The sequence below is a fragment of the Tamandua tetradactyla genome, chromosome X (genome assembly GCF_023851605.1).
Source record: "Tamandua tetradactyla isolate mTamTet1 chromosome X, mTamTet1.pri, whole genome shotgun sequence".
NCBI classification, from domain to species: domain Eukaryota; kingdom Metazoa; phylum Chordata; class Mammalia; order Pilosa; family Myrmecophagidae; genus Tamandua; species Tamandua tetradactyla.
In genome coordinates this window covers 99,199,940-99,222,974 of record NC_135353.1, presented here as the reverse complement: position 1 = coordinate 99,222,974, position 23,035 = coordinate 99,199,940, and the positions used below count along the sequence as shown (strand labels likewise).

The window sequence follows — 23,035 nt, the reverse complement described above, 5'->3', positions numbered from 1 at the left end:
ATGCCGACCTGCTGTCACAGCTCTATGCAGGCACATGAAGGCTCCAATGCTGTAGACCAGTGCACATCAGGGTTACACACTCCAGACTGGTGCACCTGCACAGCTACATCCTCCCTGGCCACTGGGTGCCTATGTTCACAAACATCAATGTAACAGCCCCAATCTGCACCTATACCTGCATTGAAACAAATCACTGCACTGAGTGCCCCACACTGTACCATGCTCCCTGCTGCACAACCATTCCGCAAACACAAGGCCTTAGACTACTGAAAGAAATCAACTCCCAAAGTAAATCAATCAAGATATTTACATGCCATGAAGACAGCAGAAGAGCACTAAGCATATCACAATGCATACAGATTTAGCCCTGCCTAATGACCAAATTGAAACTCCAGAGGAGACACAGACACTGGAACAACATCAAAGATGTTCATACAACTCTACTTAATAAAATAAGGGGGATAGCAAATGACATAAAGGAGATCAAGAAGACAGTAGAAGGGCATAAAGAGAAATTTGAAAGAATAAATAGAAAAACAGCAAAAATCACAGAGATTAAAGTCTCCGTGGACCAAATAAAAAACATACTAGAGGCATGCAACAGATTTGAAGAGACAGAAGAAAGAATAAGTGATCTAGAGGACAGGATAATTGACTTTGAAGACTCAAAACAATAAATGGCAAAAAGGATGGAAAAGATTGAATGGGAACTGAGGGAAATGATAGACAAACCAAAGTGCTCAAATATAAGAATCATTGATGTCCCAGAAGGAGAAGAAAGGAGTAAAGGGCTAGGAAGAGTGGTAGAGGATATAATGGGGGGAAACTTCCCAAATCTCATAAAGGACATAAACATAGACTCAAAGAATCCCAACAAACTCCAAACAGAATAAATCCAAATAGGCCTCCCCCAAGGCACATACTACTCAGTCTTTCAAATATTTAAGAGAAGCAGAAAATCCTGAAATTGGTAAGAGAAAAACAACCTACTATGTACAATGGAAATCAAATAAGACTGAGTTCAGACTACTCAACTAGCACCCTGGAGGCGAGAAGGCAGTGGTATGATATATTCAAGATCTTGAAAGAGAAAGACATCCAGCCAAGAATTCTGTACCCAACTGTCATGGTCAGGTTCATGTGTCAACTTGGCCAAGTGGTGGTACCTGTTTGTCTGGTTGGGCAAATGCTGGCCTGTCTGTTGCTATGAGGACATTTCATAGAATTAAATCATGATCATGTCAGCTGCATCCCCAGCTGATTCCATTTGTAATCAGCCAAAGGGGAGTGTCTTCTGCAATGAGTGATGCTCAATCTAATCACTGGAAGCTTTTTAAGGAGGATTCAGAAGAGACAGTCTCTCTTCCTGCATCAGCTGGCGAGCCTGTCCTGTGGAGTTCGTCCAGACCCTCCATCAGAATCGTCGGCTTCACAGCCTGCCTGTGGCTTTTGGACTCTGCGTTCCTGTGGCCACGTGAGACACCTTTATAAATTTTATATTTGCGAGTATTCCCTGTTGATTCTGTTTCTCCAGAGAACCCTAACTAATACACCAGCCAAATTGTCCTTCAAAATTGAGGGAGAGATTAAAGTTTTCACAGACAAAGAAGTCCTGAAAGAATTTGTCAACAAGAGACCTGCCCTACAAGAAATACTAAAAGGAGTTCTGCTGACTCAAAAAAAAAGACAGGAGAGGGAGGTCTGGAGGAGGGCACAGAATTGAAAAGTACCATTAAGGGTAATTTAAAGAATACGAAGAGAAAGGGGGGAAATAATATATAGATCTGGCAAATAAAATTAAAAAGAAAAGATGGTGAAATCAAGAAACCCATTTTCAGTAATAACTTTGAATGTTAATGGACTAAACTTACCAATTAAAGGATATAGATTTACAGAATGGATTAAGAAACATAATCCAGCTATATGCTGCTTACAAGAGACTCATCTTACACACAAGGATACAAATGGGTTGAAAGTGAAAGGATGGGAAAATGTTTCCCATGCAAGTTGTAACCAAAAGAAATCAGGAGTAGCTATACTAATTCAGACAAAATAGACTTTAAATATAAAGACATCACAAAAGACAAAGAAGGGCACTATATACTAATTAAAGGATCAATTCACATAGAAAATATAACAATCATAAATGTTCATGCTCCCAATCAAGGAGTCCAAAGCACATGAGACAGTCATTGGCAAAACTGCAGGAAGTGATAGATGTTTCAATAATAATAGTAGGAGACTTCAATACACCACTCTTCTCTATAGATAGAACAACCAGACAGAAGATCAACAAGGAAATAGAGAAGTTAAGTAACTTGATAAATTAATTAGACCTAACAGACATATATAGGTCATTGCACCCCAAAGCACAAGGTTATACATTCTTCTCTAGTGCTCATGAAACATTCTCAGGATAGATCATATGCTGAGGCACAAAACAGGTCTTTATAAATTTAAAAATATTGAAATTATTCAAAGCACTTTCTCTGATCACAATGGGATGAAGCTAGATCTCAATAACCACCAAAGAATGAGAACATTCACAAATATATGGAGATTAAACTCTTAAACAACCAGTGGGTCAAAGAGGAAATTGCTAGAGAAATCAGTATCCATCTGGAGATGACTGAAAATGAGAATACAACTTATCAGAAGTTATGATAAGTTCAGGGAAAGGCTGTGCTGAGAGGGAAATTTATTGCCCTAAATGCCTATACTAAAACACAAGAAAGAGCAAAAATCGAGGACTGAACAGCACACCTGGAGGAACTCAAGAAAGAACAGCAAACTAACCCCAAAGCAAATAGGAGAAGAGAAATACCAAAGATTGAAGCAGAGATAAATGAATGGGAGAATAGAAGAACAATAGAAAGAATGAATGAAACCAAAAGTTTGTTCTTTGAGAAAATCAATAAAATTGATGGGCCACTAGGAAGATTGACAAAGAAAAAAGAGAGAGAGGATGCAAATAAACAAAACCAGAAATGAGAAGGGGTGCATTACCACAGGCCCTGAAGAAATAAAAGAAATCATAAGAGTATACTATGACCAGCTATACACCAACAAACTAGTCAACTCACATGAAATGGACAAATTCCTGGAGACACACAAACAAGCTGCACGGACTGAGGAAGAAACAGAAGATCCCAAGAAGCCAATCACAAGTCAAGGGTTTCAATCAGTCACCAGAAATCTTCCTAGAAAGAAAATTCCAGTGCCAGATGACTTCACAGGGGAATTTTATCAAACATTCCAAAAAGAACTAACACTAATCCTGCTCAAACTTTTCCAAAAAATTGAGGAAAAAGGAACTCTATCTAACTCATTTTATGAAGCTAATATCATTTTAATACCAAAACTGGGTAAAGATGTTATAAGAAAGGAAAACTACAGGCTAATTTCCCTAATGAACATAGATGCAAAAATTCTCAATAAAATATTAGCAAATTGAATCCAACAGCACATCAAAAAGAATTATATGCCATGACCAAGTAGGGTTTACACCAGGAATGCAAAGATGGTTCAACACAATAAAATCAATTAATGTAATACAGCACATTAACAAATTGAAAGGGAAAAATCACATGATCATCTCGATTGATGCTGAAAAAGCATTTGACAAAATTCAGCATCCTTTTCTGATAAAAATGCTCCAAAAGATGGGAATCAAAGGTAACTTTTCAATACAATAAAGGGAATATATGAAAAACCGATAGCCAGCATTGTACTCAATGGAGAGGGACTGAGAGCTTTCCCCCTAAGATCAGGTACAAGACAAGGATGCCCACTGTCAACACTATCATTCAACATCGTGCTAGAAGTTCTAGCTAGAGCAACCAGGCAAGACTAAGAAATAAAAGGCATCCAAATTGGAAAGGAAGAAGTAAAACTCTCCTTATTTGCAGATGATATGATACTATACTTGGAAGATCCTGAGAAATCTACAGCAAAGTTACTTGAGCTAATAAACAAATGTAGCAAGGTGGTGGATATAAAATTAATGTACAAAAATCAGTAACACTTCTATACACAACCAATGACCTACCTGAGGAGTCAGTTAAGGGAAAAATTCCATTCAAAATAGCAACTAAAAGAATCAAATACTTAGGAATGAACTTAAATGGAACATAAAGGACTTATACACAGAAAACTACATAATGTTGCTAAAAGAAATCAAAGGAGATCTAAACAGGTGGAAAGACATTCCCTGTTCATGGATAGGAAGGCTAGATATAGTTAAGATGTCAAGTCTCTGCAAGTTGATTCAACACAGTACCAATCAAATTTCCAGTTCAACACGGTACCAATCAAAATTCCAACAACCTACTTTGAAGATTTGGAAAAGCTAACTACAAAATTCATCTGGAAGGGAAAGACAACCTGAATAGCTAAAAGCATCATAAAAAAAGAAGAACAAAGTGGGAGGACTAATACTCCCTGACTTTAAAACCTATTATAAAGCCACAGTGGTCAAAAGAGCATGGTACTGGCACAAAGACAGAAGCATTGACCAGTGGACATTTGTGCCCAATGAATGCAAGTGGCTGAAGGATGCACTGACTTAGAAGTAGATTGGTGAACAATGGTGTATACTTATGAATGAAATTTGTGCTGTTACAAAAAAGGAAGAATGTCATGAGGCATGCAATGATGTGAATCAACATGTGGGACATTTGGTAAGACAAAATAAGCCAGAAACCAAACAACAACAATGGTATGGTCGCCATTAGAAAATGCTTATAAGAACACAGGGGCCTAGATTGTAAGCTTTTAGAGCAGGCACATTATGTCTGGAGTGGTAATTATTATTTCTGGACTGTCACTTTCTAAAGCCCTGAAGATAAATGACTCTCTAAGTTTTAAATCTGGAGTTTGCCCTGCAGTTTTTGAAACTGGTTGGGTCCCATAACCCCTGTTTTCCTTCCAATTTTTCCCTATGCAAATGGGGGTATTTATCCTATGACTGTCCCTCCTTTGTACATTGACAGCAGATAGCCTGTTCTGAGTTTTACAGGTCCATAGCCAGAAGGGAATTTTGCCATAGAACAGATCATGCCTGTTACTAACATTGATGAGAGTTCGTACTGTTTTCAACCTTGTATTGTATTTGTATTGTTACTGAAATGGCTTAAGGCTTCCTGATACTGTGATGTAGTGAATATATTTTGTATATGGGAAAACATGTCTTTTTAGGGTCCAGAGGGTGGAACATGTCAGTTTTAAAGGATTATGTGCTCTAGAAAAGCCACGTTTTAATCCTGATCCATTTCATGGAAGCAGCCATTTCTTTTCATCCCTATTCAGTATTGGAGGTTGAAATTGACTAGATTATCTCCACAGAGATGTGACACACCCAATTTTGGGTATTAACCTTTGATTATAGGGTGATGTGACTCTATCCATTCCAGATGGGTCTTTATTAGTCTACTGGAATCCTTTAAAAGAGGAAACATTTTGGAGAAATCTTGAGAGACACGAGAACCAGGAGACAGCCCATGAAGCCAGAGACTTTTGGAGATGAAAAAGGAAAATGTCCCCAGGGGAGCTTCATCAAACAAGAAGCCTGGAGAGAAAGCTAGCAGATGTCACCAGGTTTGCTATGTGCCTTTCAAGTTCAGAGAGAAACCCCGAACGTCATCGGCCTCCTTGAACCACGGTATCTTTCCCTGGATGTCTTAGATTGGACATTTCTATGGCTTTGCTTTAAATCAGATATTTTCACAGGCTTATAACTTATTAAATTCCCCCTTTTAAAAGCTACTCCATTTCTGGTATATTGCATTCTAGGAGCTAGCAAACTGGAATACCATATGACCCAGCAATCATACTTCTGGTTAATTATCCCAGAGAAATGAAAGTTTATGTCCACACACAAAAAATTTATATATTTTTTGTGTGGACATAAATATTCATTGTATTTTATTTTTAGTAGGCAAAACTAGAAACCACCAAAATGTTCCTCAATAGATGAATGGTTAAACAAGCTGGGGTACATCATACTACTCAGCAATAAAACAGAACAAAATATTGATATATGCCACAATTTGGATAACTTCAAGGGAATTATGTCTACTGGGAAAAAAAAGGCAATCTCAAATGATCACATACTGTATGATTCCATTTAAATAACATTCTTGAAATGATATAATTATAGAGGTGGAAAACAGATTAGTTGTCTACAGGAATTGGGGGGGCATTGACTATAAAGGGAATAGCATGAGGGAGATCTTTGTGGTGATGGAATAGTTCTGTATCTTGATTATGATGGTTGTTACAAAAATCTACATATGTGATAAGATGGCATAGAGTGATACACACATGTTATACTGGTATCAATTTCCTGGTATCAGTAGTGTATTATAATTATACAGTACACTATATAGTTATATAAGATGTAACCATCAGGTGAATCTGGGTAAATGGTACATGAAATTTCTCTGAACTACTTTACAACTTCTGTGAATCTATAATTTTTTTAAAGTAAAAAGGTTTAAAAATTTAAAAAGAATTAAGTGTTTAAAGCAAACATTGTTACAACATATTCTGGGGTTTATGACATATGACTAGGTAAAATGTATGACAACAAGAACACAAAGGTCATGGGGGAATGGAAGAACCACTTTGTACGATTCTTATGGTATGAATGAATGGTATAATATCACATCAAGGTATACTGTGGTGGTAGATTGAATTATATACCCCAAGTTAGTAATGTTCTCAGTCTTAATTCACATTCCTGTGGGTGCGAACCTATATTAGTTAGGGTTCTCTAGAGAAACAGAATTAACAGGGAACACTTGCAAATATAAAATTTATAAAAGTGTCTCAGGTGACCACAGGAATGCAGAGTCCAAAATCCGCAGGAAGGCTGTGAAGCCGACGATTCCGATGGCAGCTCTGGACGAACTCCACAGGAGAGGCTCGCCAGCAGAAGCAGGAAGAGAGCCTGTCTCTTCTGAATCCTCCTTAAAAGGCTTCCAGTGATTAGATTAAGAATTACTCATTGCAGAAAACACCCCCCTTGGCTGATTACAAATGGAATCAGCTGTGGACGCAGCTGACGTGATCATGATCTAATCTATGAAATGTCCTCATTGCAACAGACAGGCCAGCATTTGCCCAACCAGAGAAACAGGTACCACACTTGGCCAAGATGACACATGGACCTGACCATGACAGAACCCATTGTGAATAGGACCTCTTGAAGACGTTACTTTTAGTTAAAGTGCAGACCAACTGATTGAGTGTAGGTCTTAGCTACTGGAGGCCTTATAAAGAGAAAGTCAAAGGAAGGATTTGGAAACAGGAAGTAAGCAGGAACCTGGAAGAGAAAGGAGAGGACATAACCATGTGACATGAGGCACAAGTGCAAGCCAAGGAACCCCGAGGATTAAGGAAAGCCAGCAGCAGATGCTATCAATCCCAGGAGGAAGCAAGCCTTCTAGCCTCTGAATCCATGAGACAATACATTCCACATTTAAGCCAACCCATTGGGTGATATTTGTCATAGCAGCCAGGCAAAAAAGACAACTCTGAAGAATTAAAAATGTATACTATAAATTCTAAAGCAACGACTAAAAAACAACAAGAAAGAGTTACAGATAATAGCTAACAAAGGCAATAAAATGGAAACATAAAAAATCTTCAATTAATCTAAAAGAAGACAGGAAAAGAAAAAAGTAAACAAAGAACAAATGAGAGCAATAGAAAATCTATAGGACGAAGGCAGATTTAAATCCAACCATATCAATAATCACATTAAATGTAAGTGGTCTCAGGTCTTCCAATTAAAAGACAGAGATCAAATTAGAGTATTAAAATACCCAATGAAACCCATCCATTTAAAGAAAGACAGATCCAGCTATATGCTTTTTAAAAGAAACCCATTTTTTTCTTTGTTGTTTTATTTGCTGCTGAAACCCTGGAACAAACCAAGGAAACTCACTTTAATATAAAGACACAAATAGGTTAAAAGTGAAAGGATAGAAAAATATATACCCTGCTAACAATAATCAAAAGAAAGCAAGAATGCCTGTATTAACGAATAGACTAAAGTACATTTCAGAACAAAGAATATTACCAGAGAAAAGGTTATTTCAAGAAGATAAAATGGTCAATTCATAGGAAAATATAACAATTCTAAACATTTATTCATCTAATAATTGAGCTGCAAATTACATAAAGCAAAAACTGGAAGAGCTAAAAAGCGAAACAGGCAAATCCACAATTATTGGTGGGGATTTCAATACCCTCTTATCAACAATTAATAGAACAAATAAACAAATTCAGCAAGGATACACAAGAACTCAATAACACCACCAACCAACAGGATTCAATTGACATTTATAAAATACCAATTCTATATAAGTTCTAGAAGTTGCTTTGAAATGATTTTTAAAAATCAGATGGATCAGTGGATGAATATGTGATAAAGTAAATCCAGCAAAGTGTTCATTATTCACTGTAAAATGATGGTGGGGAGAAAACCATTAAGAGGCTGGACCACTAGATGTTGAGACCAATTCCTGAGGGGGGATGATGCAGAAAACTCTTCCCCCAATGTCCTCTTTCTGTCTTGACTAAAGTGGTCTGCCCACTCTCCCAAATGCACTGTATTCTTTCTCCTTGCCTCTGTGCTTTTGTGGTTTGGGAGATCAGGTCCAGCACAGGAAAGGTGATCATATTCCAGATTACTCACAACCAACACATTGATGCTTAAGCTAAAGTATAATTTATTTATATCTCATGGAAGGAGTATGAGTTGATCCTGGTGTTTTTTGGCCAGGGTTCACCCTTCCAGGTCTCAAGGTCCTTGAGAAGCTGACTTAGTTGTCAGTAAGTTGAATGATGAACATACATTCAGAACAAAGTGAACTGCGTATTCTTAGATTTCATTTAGGGAATATCAAAGCCTGAGGGAGCATGGAATTGTTGAGAGGTGTGATGGTTTGGAGGATTTATGAACCCCAGAAGATCATGTTCTTAAAGTTAATTCATTCCTGTGGGTGTAGACCTATTATGGGTGGAACCTTTTGAGTGTGAACATTTATAAGTGTGAAATTCAGAGAAAGAACACAGAGAAAGCCACAGATGAAAGAGAAAGCCACCAGAAACTGAAAGCCATGAAACCAGGAAGAGAAGGGAGAAACCAGCAGATGCTACCACATGTCTTGTTATCTGCCAGAGGAATCGCTGACAGCCTGTCTTCAGGAAGACAGTATTATCTTGATGATACCTAGATTTGGACATTTTCATGGCCTCAGAACTGTAAGCTTGTAAACTAATAAATCCCCATTGTAAAAGCCAATGCATTATATGGTGTCTGATTTCAGCAGATTTAGCAAACTAAAATAAGAGGGTACCAGCTTGGAAGTCAGACAGACCTGAGTTTAAAACCTGACCCTGCCACAGACCCGAGCTGTATGTTTCATAGCTTCTCTGAGCCTGTTTATTCAGTTCTAAAGTAGCAACAGTGATACTTCACAAATCAGGCTGTTGTGAAAACTAAAAGAGACCAAGAAGAGAAAACACCTGGCCCACAGTACAGATTCCTCTCCACTGATTCTGAAACACTGCCTCTGAAAAAAATTTCCTCAGTAGAGACTGGAGTGCTGTCTTCCAGAATCTATAGCTCTTTTGCTTACACAATGCTGGACAAACACTTATGGAATCTTCTTTTCTGAATCCCTTAAGATAACAACAACAAATAGGAAATAAACTGTAGCCCTTTGGTTGTGGAGCAGGTGGGGTGGGGAAATGAGTCTGGACCAAGGTCTATAAACCTCTCTGCCCTGGGAAAAGCGCTGCCAGCTTCCTTTTTCTGGTGTTCCTAGTTTGAGTATTGTTTGGAAGAATCAGTCTGAAGTGATAATTCATAGAAAATACAACTGGCAGCCATTACTGGCTCTGACTCACTGTGTACCCTCCTGAAGTCATTACCATGGTTGCAAAGCTGCATTTTCTCCCCTCTGTTTCCCCTGCCCTCTCTTTAATTTGTCACTCTCCTCCACAGACTCCCCCATCATCTGCCTCCATAGACTGCATGCTGGTTCAGATTAACCTTGCATAGAAGCTGGCATTTTTGTTGTTTATTTTTCAAACATGTATTGCCTTTTTCTTTCCTGAATAAAAATTTAATGATGCATGTCATTTGATGTTCACAGAGTATAAACAGAAGAAAATGAAAATTATCCACAATCTCACATTCTAGAATGAATACAATTTTATATATATATATACATATTATTTTTTCATGGCAAATTTCTTTATTGGATAAGAAAGTGGCTTTCCTAGCTTTTTTTTGTATATTCATCACTATGATCATTTCTTAGAACATTTGCATCAATTCAGAAAAAGAAACAAAGAAAAAAGAAAAAACACTCATACATACCATATCCCTTACCCCTCTCTCATTGATTGCTAGTATTTCCATCTATCCAATATATTTCAGTCTTTGTTTCCCCTATTTTTTTCTATACCCCTTTCACTCCCTTTCATTGATCTCTAGCATTTCAATACACTAAATTTATTTTATTTGTTCCCCCTATTATTTATCTATTCTTAATCCATATGTTTTACTCATCTGTCCATAAGGTAGATAAAAGAAGCATTTTCTGGGATACATAATAGCTTCAAACCAGCACAAGAAGTAAAGGCACATGCTGTGTCTCTTCACCCAATGAATGTGAGGCTAGCCTGCCATTGTCAGCTCTTCCCCTCACCTCTCAGCTGGGTCTGGAAAGTTAGTATCAGGCATGGCGTGAAACACCTCAAAAGTGTGGAAGGTGGCAAGCAATGATTTCCTCAGCACAGGGTGTATTCCACAGAGTTGATTGCCTTCAATCTGAGACAAGGAGTGCCCAAGATATGTCCAGAGGTCACATCAGAATGATATGATAGGAGCTGCTTATCATATCTGAGTTGTGGATGAGTACAATTTCAGAAATACTTCCAAAGCTGACCTCCTGGTTTGCCTATGAAGCATCCCCAAGTCCAGTCAGGTTGTGTGGTGATTTGAAGCTCTATGAACCTCAGAAAAAACATATTCTTAAACTTAGTCCATTTCTGTAGGTGTGAACCCGCTATAAGTAGGACTTTTTGTTGCTGTTCAAGTATTTTATTTCTAATGTCAAATTACATTTTCTAAGTATTTTTATAAAGAGATGAAAAATGCCACAAACAGCTTTGTTTGCCACAGTCCTACACCATAAAGTAAAATACAATCAACTGAATTTATCTATGTCTCCCTCTAATCCAATGTGACTTTTAAAAATTTCTCTATATATTTTATTCTAATTCATTTATGCGAATTAGGGAAAACTGATTTATAACGGGTTGTTTTCTTCTTTAAAATTACCTTCTATAAAATGTTCTAACATTGTGGTGATGGTTGCATAACTCTGCATATACTAAAACCACTGAATTGTACACTTTAAATGGATGAATTGTACGATATGGGTATTATAGCTCAATAAAGCCATTAAAGAAAAAAACATTATCTTCTATATATTGCCTCTGTTTACCAGCAAATCTAGTGCTAAAGTGAACAGTGTTGTAATGTACTATTTCAGGGGCCCAAGCAATCTGTAACCTTAATTTCCCAAATATCAATTTCAAATTTCTGCCAATATAAACAAAATGATTTTTAAAATGGCCAAAAATCATATAGTAAACAGGAAGAAAAATGGATGAGATGAAGATTATTTAACTAGAACTTCATTTATGCTTTCCCCCCAAGCTACAGGGACTCTTTAGACTGGCATTAAACATACACAACTAAAGAGTTTAGATTGTCTCAGGAAAATAATTACATGAAAAATAAATAATCTCCAAGCTATTCATAGTTTAATTGGCTCTTAAATATTTTCAGGAGAGGGGAATCCAAAGCACTTTGTGTTCTTTAAGAAACTGGTATATACAAATGAACTACTATTTGTTCAATTATATCTTGAAGAAACCTAAGAAGTTTTTTTTCTAAAAGTGCAATGCAGATATGCATGACAATCACTGTTCACATAGTGAAAGGATGGAATGGTAAAGACAGATCGAATCTCCTGTAAGTGTACAGTTGTAAGCCATTCTAAATGGCAACAAAACAAAACTCAACATTGACAATCATTTAAAGAAAAAAAGAACCAATCAAGAAAAATGTTGAAAAACAAGAATATCTCCTCTTAAAAGGGAGAAAAGTACTATCCAACATAAAAATGAGAACTACTGATTTGAAAAATCCATCAACAGAGGAGTGGCTAAGCAAGCTGTGGTATATATGTACGATGAAATATTATGCAGCTTTATGACAGAATAAAGTCATGAAGCATGTAACAACAAGGATGGACCTTAAGGACATTATGCTGAGTGAGATTAGCCAGAAACAAAAGGACAAATACTTTATTGTCTCACTGATATGAACTGACATTAGCGAATGAACTTGGAGAATTTCAATTAAGAACAGAGACCATCAGGAGATAGAAATAGGGTAGCTATTGGGTAATTGGAGCTGAAGGGATACAGATTGTGCAACAGAACAGATCGTAAAAATTCAGAAATGGATAGCACAATACTACCTAACTGTAATACAATAATGTTAGAACACTGAATAAAGCTGAATGTGAGTATGATAGAGGGAGGAGGCCTGGGGGCACAAATCAAATTATAAGGAAAGATAGACAATAAGGACTGAGATGGTATAATCTAGGAATGCCTAGAGTATATAATGATAGTGACTAAATGCGCAAATTTAAAAATGTTTCTGCATGAGGAAGAACAAAGGAATGTCAATAATGCAGGGTTTGAAAATAGATGGTAATTAATATTTAAAAGCTTTAATGTATGTGTGAGACAAGCAAAAAATGTTTATTAGGTACAAAATTTATGTTTTGACTAGTGCATTTCCTAATATAACTTATGTGGACAGCTTAATCAAACCACCATAGTACTTGGAACCTTGCATAGGGCATGAGATTTTGTAGGTTTGTCCAGAATGATGCTCAGATAAATCCCAGAGTGATTTGAACAGTGAATAGGGAAGTATTTGCAGAGTCCCCTAGGCGAATGGTGAGAAAGAGGGAAAATTCAACTTCCCCAAGTTGAATTCTTGATATTCTCACAGGCAATGGGGACAGCCAAAGCAATAGGCCAAGTCTCCAATCTTGGGGTTTGTTCATATGAAACTTAACCCCACAAAGGATAGACTAAGCCTCCTTAAAATTAGGCCTAAGAGTCACCCCCAAGAGAACCTCTTCTGTTGCTCAGATGTGGCCTCTCTCTCTTGGCCGACACAGCAAGCAAACTCACTGCCCTCCCCCTCTCTACGTGGGACATGACTCCCAGGGGTGTGGACCTTCCTGGCAATGTAGGACAGAAATCCTAGAATAAGCTGGAACCCAGCATCAAGGGATTGAGAAAATCTTCTCAACTAAAAGTGGGAAGAGCAAAACGAGACAAAATGAAGTGTCAATGGCTGAGAGATTCCAAACAGAATCGAGAGGTCCTGGAGGTTATTCTTACACATTAAGTAGATATCACCTGTTTAAGTTAAGGTGTAATGAAGAGACTGGAGGGAACTGCCTGAAAATGTGGAACTGTGCTCTTGTGGCCATGTTTCTTGGAGATAATTGTATGATGATATGGCTGTCATAGTGTGACTGTGTGGTTGTGAGAGCCTCGTGTCTCATGCTCCTTTTGCCTATCTTATTGACAGGCAAGTAAAACATAAGGATAAAGATAAATAAATGATAGGGGGAACAAATGTTAAAATAAATTTAGTAGATTGAAATGCTGGAGATCGGTGAAGGGGAGGGATAAAGGGTATGGTATGTATGAATTTTTTCCTGTTTTCTTTTTATTTCTTTTTCTGAATTGATGCAGATGTTCTAAGAAATGATCATCATGAATATACAACTATGTGATGATAGTGTGAGTTATTGATTATATAATAAGAACAGAATGATCATATGATAAGAACGTTTGTTTGTATGTGATCATGTACATAAATTAAAAATGAATTAATTAAAAAAAGGAAATGAACTGGAAAAAATGTTGGAAGGAGGGAGTCAAGTCCATTTAGAATTGAAGCAGGTCTGTACAAAATTTGAATAGAGTACAATGATTTCACCTCATGGAGGAAATGACAAATGAAATTTCACAAGTCTTTTATAAATACAATAAAATATATTAATGCAAAAAATCAATACACAATTATAAACAAATACAAAGTTTGGATTTTTCCTTTTAGGTTTATAATAAACTATCAAATGTCTGTTTAATGCATTTACTTCTACAAGCCTTCTCTGTTTAGAAGCACATGCTATACAAGTACCTACATACTTGGTATTCCACACTTATATATGTTTTATTTCCATCATAAGAAACCTAAGACCTTCCCAGTGGTACATTTTGGAAAGCTTTGTTCATATGAAACTTAACCCTGCAAAGGATATGCAAAGGATAGGCTAAGTCTTCTTAAAATTAGGCCTGAGAGTCACTCCCAAGAGAACCTCTTCTGTTGCTCAGATATGGCCTCTCTCTCTCTCAGTCAACATGACTGAGCTGGAGGCCTATTTTTTTTTATTAATTAAAAAAAATTAACTAACACAACATTTAGAAATCATTCCATTCTACATATGCAATCAGTAATTCTTAATATCATCACATAGATGTGTGATCATCATTTCTTAGTACATTTGCATTGATTTAGGAAAAGAACTAGCAAAACAACAGAAAAAGATATAGAATGATAATATAGAGAAAAAATAAAAAAATATATAAAAAAGGAAAAAAAACACAAACAAACAAACAAAAAACTATAGCTCAGATGCAGCTTCATTCAGTGTTTTAACATAATTACATTACAATTAGATAGTATTGTGCTGTCCATTTTTGAGTTTTTGTATCTAGTTCTGTTGCACAGTCTGTAACCCTTCAGCTCCAATTACCTATTGTCTTACCCTGTTTCTAACTCCTGATGGTCTCTGTTACCAATGACATATTCCAAGTTTATTCTCTAATGTCGGTTCACATCAGTGGGACCATACAGTATTTGTCCTTTAGTTTTTGGCTAGTCTCACTCAGCATAATGTTCTCTAGGTTCATCCATGTTATTACATGCTTCATAAGTTTATTCTGTCTTAAAGCTGCATAATATTCCATCGTATGTATATACCACAGTTTGTTTAGCCACTCGTCTGTTGATGGACATTTTGGCTGTTTCCATCTCTTTGCAATTGTAAATAATGTTTCTATAAACATTGGTGTGCAAATGTCTGTTTGTGTCTTTGCCCTTAAGTCCTTTGAGTAGATACCTAGCAATGGTATTGCTGGGTCGTATGGCAATTCTATATTCAGCTTTTTGAGGAACCGCCAAACTGCCTTCCACAGTGGTTGCACCATTTGACATTCCCACCAACAGTGGATAAGTGTGCCTCTTTCTCTGCATCCTCTCCAGCATTTGTCATTTTTTGTTTTGTTGATAATGGCCATTCTGGTGGGTGTGAGATGATATCTCATTGTGGTTTTGATTTGCATTTCTCTAATGGCCAGGGACATTGAGCATCTCTTCATGTGTCTTTCGGCCATTTGTATTTCCTCTTCTGAGAGGTGTCTATTCAAGTCTTTTTCCCATTTTGTAATTGGGTTGGCTGTCTTTTTGTTGTTGAGTTGAACAATCTCTTTATAAATTCTGGATACTAGCCCTTTATCCGATATGTCGTTTCCAAATATTGTCTCCCATTGTGTAGGCTGTCTTTCTACTTTCTTGATGAAGTTCTTTGATGCACAAAAGTGTTTAATTTTGAGGAGCTCCCATTTATTTCTTTCTTTCTTCAGTGCTCTTGCTTTAGGTTTAAGGTCCATAAAACCATGGAGGCCTATTTTTTTTAATTAATTTTTAAATTTTTTTAAAAAAGTATGACAAGAAAGAAACACAAACATTCTTAACATATGATCATTCTGTTACATATACAATCAGTAATTCACAATATCATCACACAGTTGCATATTCATCATCATGATCATTTATTGGAACATTATCATCTATTCAGAAAAAGAAATAAAAAGAAAACAGAAAAAAATTCATACATACCATACAAGCGCCACATACTGGGCAGGATAGGAATAACGGAGAGCCCAGAGACTTCATAGGAAAGCCTTTCAATCTGCTGGGTCTCACCCTCAGGGAAAACTGATGTAGGTGACTCTTTCCTCTTCATAGGAGGCCAGTTTGGTCTGGGAAAATCTGACTGGGGTCTATAATACCTAAGTAGACCCTCCTAAGGGGGAAAAAAGCACCATACAGGCAGGGCAAGAAACAAGAACTGAAAAATTCTGATCTGTTAAACAAAACCTAAGCTAGAGGTCCAGAATAAGCTGAACTGAATGTCAAAGAACAGATAGACAACAAAGTCATCCAGCAAGAAAATCCTAGGTAAAAAAAAAAAAAATGAAAACAATGTCCAGAATAAACTAATTAAGTTAATTAAATGCCTAGATGCAAGAAAAAATAATGAATCATTCTAGGAAAACTGAAGATATGGCCCAGTCAAAGGAATAAATGAACAATTCAAATGAGATACAGAAGTTGAAACAAGTAATTCAGAATGTTCAAACAGACAGTGAAAACTTCATCAAAAATCGAATCTGTGAATTGATATGTTAAAACACTGAATGAAACTGAATGTGAGAATGGTACAGGGAGGAGGGCTGGGGACACAAATAAAATCAGAAAGTAAGATAGACAATAAAGACTGAGCTGGTATAATCTAGGAATTTCTAAAGTGTATAATGATAGTGACTAAATGTACAAATTTTAAAAATGTTTTTGCATGAGGAAGAACAAAGGAATGTCATTACTGCAGGGTGCTGGAAATAGATGGCAATTAATATTTTAAAATTTCAACTTAAGTGTGAGAGTAAAGCAAAAAATATTTATCTGGTACAAAATTTATATTTTGACTAGTGCATTTCCTAATATAACTTATGTAGACAGCTTAATTGAATACCATACGTACATGGAACCTTGAGGAGGACATAAGATTTTGTTGGTTTTTCCAGAGTGATGCCCTCATAAATCCCAGAGTGATTTGAACAGTGAATTAAACAGCATTTGCAAAGTCCCCTTTGGGAAATGATGAGAAAGGGGGAAAATTCAACTTCCCCAATTTAAATTCCTGATATTCTCACAAGTAGTGCGGACAATCAAAACTATAGGCTAAACCCCCAATCTTGGGGTTTGTTCATCTGAAATTTAGCCCCACAAACGATAGGTCAAGCCTACTTAAAATTAGTCCTACGAGTCACCCCCAAGAGAACCTCTTTTGTTGCTCAGATGTGGCCTCTCTCTCCAGCCAACTCCACCAGCAAACTCACCACCCTCCCCCTGTCTGTGTGGGACATGACTCCCAGGGGTGTGAACCTTCCTGGCAACATGAGACAGAAATCCTGGAATGACCTGAGACTCAGCATCAAGGGATTGAGAAAAACCCTAGAATGAGCTGAGACTCAGCATCAGGGGATTGAGAAAACCTTCTCGACCAAAAGGGGGAAGAGTGAAACGAGACAAAATAAAGTATCAATGGCTGAGAGATTCCAAAGTCAAGACGTTATCCTGGAGGTTATTCTAGCGCATTAAATAGATAGCACCTTGTTAGTCAAGATGTAGTGGAGAGGCTGGAGGGAACTGCCTGAAAATGTGGAGCTGTATTCCAGCAGCCATATTTCTTGAAGATGATTGTATAATGATATAGCTTTCACAATGTGACTGTGTGATTGTGAAAACCTTGTGTCTGATACTCCTTTTATCTACCTTATCAACAGACGAGTAAAACATGGAATGAAGATGAATAATAGGGGTAACAAATGTTAAAATAAATTTAGAGTGAAATGCTGGCAATTGGTGAGTGGGAGGGGTGGGGGTATGGTATGTATGAATTTTTTTGTTTTCTTTTTATTTCTTTTTCTGAATAGATGATAATGTTCCAAGAAATGATCATGATGATGAATATGCAACTATGTGATGATATTGTGACTTACTGATTATATGTGTAGAACAGAATGACCAAAAGTTACAAATGTTTGTGTTTTCTTGGTGTTTTTTCAGTATTTTAAGAAAAAAAATTTAAAAATTAATAAAAACAGTGAATTGAGGGAGGATATAAATAAGAAATGAACAAAAAGAAGAAATTGGATGCCAGAAAAAAAAATCACAGAACTTATGGGAATGAAACGCACAGTAGAAGAGATGAAAAAAAAAAAAACAACAATGGAAACCTACAATGTCAGATATCAAGAGACAGAAGATAGGATTAGTGAACTGGAGGACAGGATATCTGAAATCCAACAAACAAAAGAAAATATAACAAAAAGGCTGGAAAAATATAAGCAGGGACTTAGGGAATTGAATGACAACATGAAGTGCACAAATATTTGTGTTGTGGATGTTCCAGAAGGAGAGGAGAAGGGGAAAGGTGGAGGAAAACTAGTGGAGGAAATTATCACGGAAAATTTCCTAACTCTTATGAAAGACTTAAAATTACAGATCCAGGGTGGCCAAGATGGCGGCTTAGCAATGTGCGCATTTTAGTTCGTCCTCCAAAACAACTACTAAATAACCAGAAACAGTACAGAACAGCTCCTGGAGCCACATCAGTGACCGGACACACAGCATACCCCAATCTGGACCACCTGGACCAGCAGTGAGGCCCCCCAGAACCGTGAGTTCCCCAAGCCGTGGTGGCCGGTGCCCCACCCCCACAGGCTGCTTCCCAGAGGGGAAAGGAAAGAGACTTTACCAGCAGCAGGGGCTGAGCCCAACCAAACGCCAATTATGGAATTAATTAACAAATTCTGACAACTAAAAATAGTCCCCCAGCTCAGGTGAACCTGGTCAAGGTGGAGGTCACTCACTGGGCTAATGGAAAAAGAGGAGAGGGGACGAAACGGAGGTTTTTGTGGCTGTGTTTCTATGGAGGCTTGGCTGCCTCTGGATTCAGCAGCAGGACTGCTCAGGCTGCAACTGCCCCAGACATAGGAAGAAATGGACTGCTTTCAGGGCTGTCTCCCACCTGTGCTTTCCCTAGGGGAGGGGAAAAGCCCAGCTCATGTGGAATCCCTTCCTCAAGGAATTCAGACCCCAGGGCTTGGCAATTTGAAGCCATTAAAACCAGTCTACAACCTCTCCTCTATCTCCACCATGCCCCCAGCAGGGAGAGCCTTCCAAAGTTAAAGGTGCCACGACATCTTTTGCTGGTGGGACCTGCAGGCAGACAAGCGCCACATACTGGACAGGATAAGAAAAACAGAGCCCAGAGACTTCACATGAAAGTCTTTTAACCTGCTGGGTCTCACCCTCAGGGAAAACTGATGCGGGTGACTCCTTCCCCCGACAGGAGGCCAGTTTAGTCCAGGAAAACCCGGCTGGAGTCTATAATACCTATGTAGACCCTCCTAAGGGTGGGGAGGGAAAAGGCACCATACAAGCAGGGCAAGAAATAAGAAAACAAGTACTGAAAAATTCTCCTCTGTTAAACAAAACCTAAGCTAGAGGTCCAGAAAAAGCTGAACTGAAGGTTAAAGAACAGATAGACAACAAATTCATCCAGCAACAAAACCCTAGGTAAGAGAAGTGAAAGCAATCTCCAGAATAAACTAATTAAGGTAATTAAATGCCTAGATGCCAGCAAAAAATAACAAATCACACCAGGAAAATGGAAAATATGGCCCAGTGAAAGAAACAAACCAATAGTTCAAATGAGATAAAAGAGCTGAAACAATTAATTCAGAATATACGAACAGACATGGAAAACCTCATCAAGAAGCAAATCAATGAATTGAGGGAGGATATGAAGAAGGCAAGGGATGAACAAAAAGAAGAAATCAAAAGTCTCAAAAAACAAATCACAGAACTAATGGGAATGAAAGGCACAGTAGAAGAGATGAAAAAAACAATGGAGACCTACAATGGTAGATTTCAAGAGGCAGAGGATACCATTAGTGAACTGGAGGATGGAACATCTGAAATTCAATGAGCAAAAGAAAATATAGGGGAAAAATGGAAAAATATGAGCAGGCACTCAGGGAATTGAATGATAATATGAAGCGCATGAATATACGTGTTGTGGGTGTCCCAGAAGGAGAAGAGAAGGGAAAAGGAGGAGAAAAACTAATGGAAGAAATTATCACTGAAAATTTCCCAACTCTTATGAAAGACCTAAAATTACAAATCCAAGAAGTGCAGCATACCCCAAAGAGAATAGATCCAAACAGAAGTTCTCCAAGACACTTACTAATCAGAATGTCAGAGGTCAAAGAGAAAGAGAGGATCTTGAAAGCAGCAAGAGAAAAGCAATCCATCACATAGACGGGAAACCCAATAAGACTATGTGTAGATTTCTCAGCAGAAACCATGGAGGCGAGAAGACAGTGAATTATATATTTAAATTATTAAAAGAGAAAAACTGCCAACCAAGAATTCTATACCCAGCAAAATTGTCCTTCAAAAATGAGGGAGAAATTAAAACATTTTCAGACAAAAAAATCACTGAGAGAATTTGTGACCAAGAGACCAGCTCTGCAAGAAATACGAAAGGGAGCACTAGAGACAGATACGAAAGCACAAAAGAAAGAGGTGTGGAGAAGAGTGTAGAAAGAAGGAAAATTAGATATGACATATAAAATCCAAAAGGCAAAATGGTAGAAGAAAGTACTACCCGTACAGTAATAACACTAAATGTTAATGGATTAAACTCCCCAATCAAAAGACATTGACTGGCAGAATGGATTAAAAAACAGCATCCTTCTGTATGCTGTCTACAGGAAACACATCTTAGACCCAAAGATAAACATAGGTTGAAAGTGAAAGGTTGGGAAAAGATATTTCATGCAAATAACAACCAGAAAAGAGCAGGAATAGCTATACTAATATCCAACAAATTAGACTTCGAATGTAAAACAGTTAAAAGAGACAAAGAAGGATACTATGTACTAATAAAGGGAACAATTCAACATGAAGACATAACAATCATAAATATTTATGCACCGAACCAGAATGCCCTAAAATACGTGAGGCAAACACTGAAAACACTGAAAAGGGAAATAGGGACATCTACCATAATAGTTGGAGACTTCAATTCCCCGCTCTCATCAATGGACAGAACATCTAGACAGAGGATCAATAAAGAAACAGAGAATTTCAATATTACAGTAAATGAGCTAGACTTAACAGACATTTATAGGACATTACACCCCAGAACAGCAGGATACACCTTTTTCTCAAGTGCTCATGGATCATTCTCAAAGAGACCATATGTTAGGTCACAAAGCAAGTCTCAACAAATTTAAAAAGATTGAAATCTTTCTCAGATCATAAAGGAATGAAATTGGAAATCAATAATAGGCAGAGCACCAGAAAATTCACAAATATGTGGAGGCTCAACAACACACTCTTAAACAACCAGTGGGTCCAGGAAGAAATTACAAGAGAAATTAGTAAATATCTCGAGGTAAATGAAAATGAAAACACAACATATTAAAACTTATGGGACACAGCAAAGGCAGTGCTAAGAGAGAAATTTATTGCCCTAAATGCCTATATCAAAAAAGAAGAAAGGGAGGGCTTTGTTACAATAGGGCCAGGATGGAGTTTCTTCACCCTTGGGTTTGAGAGCAAAGAATGTCTCTGAGGAGGAAGTAGATGAGGAACATGTGATAATCACTTTAGTTCCAATAAAAGAGGAACCTCAAGAAGACTATCAAATGAAATCAAGTACTTCTACTGCAGAAGTTAAACCAAAGAAATCTCGGAAAAGGGATAAAGTTCCTCTTCCTCAAACGAATGAGCAATCCAAAGCTTGCTCAAAACCTAAAGTACCAGCATTCCCTTGCCAACCATTTTGCCTCCCATTAATAAGGTACACTGGGACATTTTGTGGAAGTAGTGCCAGCATTTTGAGTACTGATGGCCCAAAAATAGAGGTTTATCTGAGACTCCACCAACATGCTTACCCTGAGCAAAAACAGGATATTCCTGACAAACTGCAGAAGGCCAAGTTGGAGTTACGCTTGAAGAACTGCAAGACAATGACCAAGACAGGAAAGGGTTAGAAAAAGGAGAAAGAAGAAATGACTAAAAAAATTGAAGTAATAACTTCTGCTCAGGAGGCAATGTTGGCATCATGGACAAGAATTGCTGCGAGAGAAGTTCAGCCTAAGACTGTGAATTCATGTTCCATACTTACTTCTGTTGAGATCTTTTTGCTACAAGCCTCAGGTGTCAGATAATGTGGGGTCCATGGCAGAGTTCTCCCTGCAGACACAAAGTGTTGGGTTCACCTACAGTTCCATGCAGGTCAGGCCTGGGTACCTGACACTCCCAAGAGATGATCTCTCTCTTTCTATTACCAGCCTGTACTTTTGCATCTGCATACGTAGAAGACAATATGTTGTGCCCAGAATGTGTGAAGAGGAACAAGAAGTTAATGAAAAGATTAATTTTAATTGGGAAGGGGAAGCGATCTGCTTTGAACACATCACCATCTCTATTTTTGGAAGGGCAATGTTTTAGTAAAAAACAAGTGATGGAGAGTCCATAGCTAGATTGACTTGCATCCAGATGATTAATGTGCTGTGTCCTAAACATCCTCAATGCTGCCTGCTTTTTTGAGTAAAAATGGGAATTTCTGGATTCTGGACTTTGGGTTTACCAAAAAGTGACTGCTACTGCTACTTTTTATGAATTGGGTTTAGTAAAAGGTAATCCTGTCCACGTCAATTAAAACGTTTCTCCATGTGTTGGTTCCATAGGAATTACTGCTAGAGGAGAGCTCAAATACAGTAAAGGTATCCGTAAATATTTTAACATTCTGTGTAGCTATATAGACTATGTCTTTGCTACCTTAAAAGTCTTTATATGGGTAGATCCATAATATTTAAAAACTACTTTGATATATTGTGAAATATTTCTCATTGTAATATTGGCACAGATAGCCTTGTTCAATCATATTGTGTGTGTGCATTTGTACAACGAAATTTCTACACGTGG

The 23,035-nt window shown here is 37.5% G+C and overlaps 1 pseudogene; it reads left to right on the top strand.

Moving 5' to 3' along the window:
• On the top strand, nt 1-22,586 carry LOC143671960 (developmental pluripotency-associated protein 2 pseudogene; annotated as a pseudogene).
• The last annotated feature ends 449 nt before the right edge of the window (nt 22,587-23,035 follow it).